Below are 7569 nucleotides of genomic sequence, written 5' to 3'. Positions count from 1 at the left end.
GTGGCTCTCACTTGGAAGAGCACATGATCTTTTAGATGTCCACCTAAAGAACAAGATTGAAGGATATTGCAAGATCAAAATTAATGCAACTAAGATCCTAACTAGATGATCAAATGATATGAGAAGATGAGATGCAAGATGGAATGCAAGATATGAGACTAAGATTGATTCAAAATTGAAAGCTTAGGTGTGCTAATTAAACTAGCATGGAGATTGCTATGAAATTGATATACGATGGCTATGAATTAAGCTAGCATGAAAATGGGATTAGCATGATACTATCAACATGATGAAAGATAAAATAACATGCAACTAAGATGATCTAAGTGCTTGAAGATAACAAATTGAGCTCCTTGATAACCTGCAAAATGACTATAAGTTTGATGCACAAGATGATGGATCTTGAATAAAAAAGGAACTATAAGGCTATGATAAAAAGTCTCTCTTTGATTGATGAATGGAGGATCAGTTTATAGAGTTGGAGGCTTGAAAACTGATGGTCAAGATTGAAGATTGATCAAGGGCTAAGATTGAAAGGGAATGTGGTCCTAGGTTTGAAGGTTTAGCCTTGTGACAAGGAGAAGTGGGTGCAAGGGTAAATGTGCTCACACATGTGTGAGAAAATATTGGGAAGTCCAAGAGGTGACAAGTGGAAAAACTTGTGGAAAGCTGTAAGGGCTAGTGGAAGAGAGTTTACAACACATGGGCCAAAAGGGGAAAGATTAGGGTGGATCTATGGGGAAGATCATCCTCACACATGTGTGAGATCCCCTTGGTCAAAGATGATGTGGACATGTGAAGTGACTTGTGAGTCACACGTGGAATCACATGTGGGTTTGGGTAGATGTAGTATTGTTAATTTGAATACATACTAACATTGGTTAGGCTTTGGATTAATTAGGATAATGAGGGGATTAGAGGGGTTATAGAAGAATATTAGCATGCTAATGGAAAATACAGGAGAATGAAAGTGGAGGGAAATAGACATTTCTAGATAGAATAAAATATTTATTTTAGCCAAAAGGGGTGCAACTTGCATTTGTAGGATTTTGCAAGTGGGGACTATTAACAAATAAATAATGATTTATTTAAATGCAAAGGGATTTAATCAAATGTAAATTTAATTAAAAGGGAAAAAGGATATTTTAATTAAATAAATAAGATTTATTCAATTAAATGGCTAAAGGGTATTTAATCAAACGTTAGTTTAATTAATAGGCTAGGCTAGAAGAAAAGGATTTTAATCAAATCTTTAATTTGATTAATAGGTTGATTGGAGGAATAGGGATATTAATTAAACCTTAGTCTAATTAATAGGTTAATGGATGATTTCATTTAATTAGTTGTGCAAGTTTTAGGTGTCTACATTTTGCCCCTCTTTCAAGCGTCAGGTGATCACATGTTGATCCAAAGAAAAATGCTCGATATGTCACCAAAATTCTTGATATGGTGCTGTCGTCAAAATTGTCGATATGAGATTCGATGATAGAACTGATGTTGATATGGAATTGATATGGTATTCATGTTGATATGTCTTGTCGGGAGATAAATTGAGAAAAAAATGATTTTCGGTGCAGTGTTGCGATGCCCGACGATTTTTGAAATTTTTGGATGATTTAATTTTTTGATATTTTTTGTTTGAATTTTTTCTTATTTATCTGTCGATAAATGTTACTAAAAAGAATAGATTAAAATAATGAAGATACTAGGTGGGCATAACACGTACATGCCCCACACGTCCATTGAGGCATCACATTCACCTGCGTCAGCATGGGCTATATAAACCATCAAGGGTTCATTTCCACCTGATGTTTTAGACCTTGTCGATGTGTTGATATGTGTTGATTGTGTCTGTTGAGATGCAAGATGTTGAAAAGTTAGTCTAGGGTCGGTATGAGTCATTATTCGATATGATTCAAATGTCGATATGGGTCAAATTTGATATAGGTCGAGTTGGTATGGGTCTTGATTGTCAATATGAGTCAAGTGTCGATATGGTTCAATAGTTGGTATGAGTCAAATTGATTGTCGATATGGGTTAAACTGGTCGATATGGGTCAAAATTTGTCGATATGGGTCAAACTGATTTGATATGGGTCAAACTTATTGTTGATATGGGTCAAACTTGTCGATATGGGTCAAACTGATTTGATATGAGTCAAACTTGTCGATATGGGTCAAAATTGTCGATATGGGTCAAACATTATCGATATGAGTCAAACTAATTTGATATGGGTCAAACTTATTGTTGATATAGGTCAAACTTATCGATATGGGTCAAACTTGTCGATATGGGTCAAAGTTATTATTGATAGGATGCTTGATATGCGTCTTGGTTTGATTGATTCAACTGATTGTGATATGATACTTGATTTGATATGATTCTTGATGCCGATATGTTGCTTGATTTCTATATGAGACTTTGATTTTGATATGATACTTTAATTTCAATATGAGACTTGATTTCAATATGATTCTTGATTTTGATATGATTCTTGATTTCTATATGAGACTTTGATCTTGATATGAGACTTGATTTCGATATGATTGTTGATTTTTGATATGATTCTTTGATGTCGATATGATTGTGATTTTGATACGATGCTTGATTTTGATATGATGCTCGATTTCGATATGATTCTTGATTTCGATATGATTTTGTTATGTCGATATGATTTTTGATTTTGATATGATTCTTTGACGTCGATATGATTCTTGATTTTGATATGATGCTTGATTTCGATATGATTCTTGATTTTGATATGATTCTTTGATGTTGATATGATTTTTTGATTTCGATATGAGACTTGATTTTGATAAGATTCTTGATTTCGATATGATTCTTTGATGTCGATATGATGTGATATCCAGAGACTTTGGACATTTATGAAAATGATAGGAGCTCAATGATATGAAAATGTACTTACATGCAACCTTAACATGATATGAAAATGAAAATGATAATGCAATCTAATGCAACCTTAACATGATATGAAAATGATAATGATAATGCAATCTAATGCAAAGCTTAATATGACCACTACATGAAGTGCACTCTCGTTACTAATGTTGCCATCTGTTTTGATCAAATTGCCAATGTTTTCCTTTTGTTTTTTTATTATCATTGAGCCTTGATTTATTGAAAGTTGATACACATCCTGGTATAATTGAACCATAACGACCTGAGTATAACTTACATGGATGTTGATATTGCAAGATGACACAAGTGTCGAGGTATAATTGAACCAAGATGACTTGAGTGTTTCTTGTGTAAAATAGACAAGAGTTAACCTTAGTCCAATACAAATCCGAAATGTCATCAGTGATATGTTGTCTGATCACGTCGTAAGACAAATTTGCATAGTAGAAGGCTTTACTCCCAAACAGAAGACAAAGAAAACATCACATTCCTTCCTTGCTTCTCTAGTCTTTGAGACATCCTTGAGTTGCTTAGGAGATATGATAAGCAGAAAATCAACAACCATAAGTAAGCATGTATGTTATTTGAAGTGTATTCTTGTCAAATAAAACATCTTGCAAATAGATCTTTTGTTCAGTTGAAATCAGTTCAAGTCGATGATGTCTATCCTTGATGGTTGCTCTCTCAGATTTCTATGTTCACTATTGGTTGTTCTAATCCTTGTTGTCTTACTAAGTGTTTGGTCTAGTGTCTAAATCCACAAGATGAAATTCCCCTAGTGAGGTCAATATTTTGCCCCTTGCTGCCAGTACTACTTCGATATGGATATGTACACTGATCACCAAGCCATGGTGGGATATGATTAAGATAACTTATTCAGATAATCAAGGATAGTGACTACGCTAAGTATGTGCAGGATAATGTTGCATGTATAAGTGTTCTATGATGGCTATTGGCTTAGATCAGATGGAGCCAAAGATATGATACGGGTATTAATAGATAGAGGAGCTGCTCTATCACAAATAGCACCTGTTGCCAGGTTTTCACCACCTATTTTTATTGCACTTTTTGATTTGTTTTTCATTTTTTTTGTATTTTTCTTGATTTTTAATTTTTTTTTTATGCCACAAGGCGCCTGTTTACCAGATTTTCACCCTAGTGATGATTTTTTGTTTCTTTTTCGCTTGATCTGTGCATCGAATGACTCAAGTGTAGAATTTATTTAGATGGATACTCTTGGTTGGCTCATCAAGTACGTCCCCTTTTGAAGTTGATAACTGATATGCCCCCGATCCATAAGCTGATATGATAACAAAGGGTCCTAACCAGTTAGCTTCAAATTTCCCCTTCCTTTCTCGATCTTGTTGATTTTAGGGATTTTCTTTTAGGACTAGATCACCAATTTTCAATGCCCTTGTTATAACCTTGTGATTGTAACTTTGACACATTCGTTGTTGATATGCCTTGAGATGATCAAAGGCACATTGTCGGCATTCGTCTAGCAGCTCTAGCTCTTGCAGTCTGTTGACTCGATACTCTTCATTTGGACTGAGGCCTTTCAATGATACCCTGAGTGATACTTCAATAGGTAGAATTGCCTCTGATCCATACACAAGTGGGTATGGTGTAGCTCTTGTAGGTGTGCAGATGCTAGTTCTATAGGCCCATAATGGTAGGTTGAGTTGAATATGCCAATCACATTCGGCCTCATTCACTGTTTTCTTGAGGATTTTCAAGATGGTTTTGTTTGAGGCATCTTCTTGACCATTCCCTTGTGGATAATATGGTGTGGAGAAATGATGCTGTATATGGAATCATTCGCATAGTTCTTGCACATCTTGATTCTTGAAAGGTCTTCCATTATCTGTGATAATGGAACTAGGAATGCCATATCGATAAATGAGATAATTCAGGATAAAAGAGGATATTTGCTTGCCGGTAACAATAGTTAATGGGATAGCCTCTATCCACTTTGTAAAATATTCAGTGGTCATGATGATAAAATTATGTCCATTTGATGAGGAAGGATGAATCTTGCTCAGTAGGTTGGGTCTCCATTGATAGAATGGCCACGATGTAGTGAATGGTTGTAGCTCCTGTGCTGATACATGTATAAGATTGCCATGAATTTGGCATTTTGGACATTTTTTGGCAAACTGATATGATTCTTTTTCCATGGTCGTCTAATAATAGCCCATCCTTAGAAGTTTCTTGGAGAGAGTAGGACCACTTGAATGTGTGCCACAAATACCTTCATGAAGTTCATATAAGGCGGTTTCAGATTCATTACGATCAAGACACCAAAGAAGAGTACCATCAATACCTCAGTGGTAAAGTGTGTCAGTGGTAAGGGTATAACAAGCTACTTGATGAATAAAGCTGCGTTTCGGGTTTTGGGATAGGTCTAATGGAAGGATATTGTCTTTTAGGTAGGTGTAGATCTTTCCATAGAGCGGTGAGTTGGAACTGACTATGTTTCATATGACTTGGAATTTAGAATTATCATAGGCAAGGGAAAACAGTTGTTTCACTAAGAACTCATAATGATTCTATTGGTTTGGTATTTTTAGGAGTGAGGCAATGGTTTCCATGGCGTCCACAACTTTGTTTTTCACCCTTGGAATATGCTCAAATTTAATGTCTACAAAATATTTCTTGAAGTCATCCACCATGCGTTTGTAGGGCATCAACTTGTCGTCCTTTGTTTGATAGTCATCATTAACCTGATTGATGGCCAATTGTGAGTCTCCAAAGACTTTCAACTTTGTGATCTTCCACTCTACGACCATCTTGATGCCTATGAATAGAGCTTCGTACTCAACAATTTTATTTGTGCAAGGAAACATTAATCTGTAAGATTTAGGGATAGTGTGTCCTTCTGGAGTGATAAATAGGATGCCAACACCTAATCCATGTTGTGTGTACGATCCATCAAAGTACAAGATCCATGTTTTTGTTGATACTATGAGAATATCTGTATCTAGAAATTCCACATGGATTGGATGACTGTCCTATAATGGTGCCTCCGCTAGCTAATCTGCGATAGCTTGACTTTTGATAGCCTATCTGTCTATGTAGTGAATGTCAAATTTACTTAGAATCATGACACATTTAACTAACCTCCCTATGAGAGCGACTTTGCTAAGTAGATATTTTAAGGGATCAATCTTTGCTACCAAATTGATTGTGTGGGATAGCATGTAGTGGTGAAACTTTTGAGAAGTGAACACCACTGCCAAACAAGCCTTTTCAATGAATGTGTAGTTGAGCTCATATCCATTCAATGTACTGCTAATCTAGTATATTGCTCTTTCCTTGTCTGCTGAATCTTCTTGTGCTAACAAAGCTCCTAGTGATATCTCTGTAGCTGATATGTAAAGAATAAGAGGTTTGTTGGCTATTGGTGGTACCAAGATAGGTGGATTCATTAGATATTTCTTAAATTGGTGGAATGATTCTGCACATCGATCTTCCCATCTGAAAGGGACATTTCTTGTGGAGTAGATGAGTGAATGGAAGACTTTTGTCAGCTAGTTGAGAAATGATTCTTCTTATGGATTATAGTCGTCCTTGTAGAGACCTTAGTTGGCTGATATTTTTAGGAGGTGGCATCTTTATAATTTCTTGTACCTTTGTGGGGTCCACCTCGATTCCTTTTTCCGAGACTATGTATCCCAAGAGTTTTTCAGATGCTACACCGAAGACACACTTTTTAGGATTTAGTTGTACATTGAATTTCTATAGCCTTTGAAAGATTTTATATATAATCTCAAAGTTTCCTTATTTTGTGAATTATTTGGCCAATAAGTCATCTACATAGTCCTCCATGAATGTGTGCATCATGTCATGAAATATTGTGGTCATTTCTCTTTGATATGTTGCTCCTGCATTATTCAAACCAAAAGCCATGACATTCCATTAGTAAGTACGCCATGGACAGGTAAATGTTGTTTTATCTTGGTCCTTTGGTGCTATTTTGATTTGATTGTAGCCTGAGAAACTATCCATGAGTGATAACATAGTATGTCCTACTGTTAGGTCTATAATCATTTCAATGCTGGGTAAAGGAAAGTCATCCTTTGGACAAGGCTTGCTAAGATCCCCGAAGTCTGTATAGATCCTGATGCTCTTATCTGGTTTAGATACAGGCACAATGTTAGAGATCCATTCAGCATAATCGATGGGTTAGATGAATCCTACATCAAGTAACTTCTTTAGTTCTGCTTTAACCAATATGGAGAAATGTGGGTTCATTCTCCTCAGTTTCTGTTTGACAGGCTTAGCTCTAGGAGTTGTAGATAAGTGGTGCATGATTAGATCCGGGTCTACCCCTGGCATATCTGCATAAGACCAAGCAAAAATGATTTGATTTTCTTTGAAATATTTGATGAAGTCAGGTCTTTCTTTTTTTGTTAGTGATTCTGCCAGATGTATGGTTCGTGCTTATGGTTTAGTGCTGATATTGACTGATTGAGTTGGCTCAATCAAAATTGGTGTTTTCTCTTGATAATATTCAGGAAGAGTGTCAAGTCTCTCATCCTCAGGCACCTCCAAGAGGTTTTCACCATCAGATACGTCCTTTATATTTACTTTTTTTATGACCTAATACTACCATTAAATGGTTTTCACAATTAGATCCATTTTTGATT

Source organism: Cryptomeria japonica, chromosome 1 (genome assembly GCF_030272615.1).
Source record: "Cryptomeria japonica chromosome 1, Sugi_1.0, whole genome shotgun sequence".
Lineage (NCBI taxonomy): Eukaryota > Viridiplantae > Streptophyta > Pinopsida > Cupressales > Cupressaceae > Cryptomeria > Cryptomeria japonica.
The sequence above is the reverse complement of the archived record's forward strand: the minus strand, read 5'-3'. Positions refer to the sequence as shown.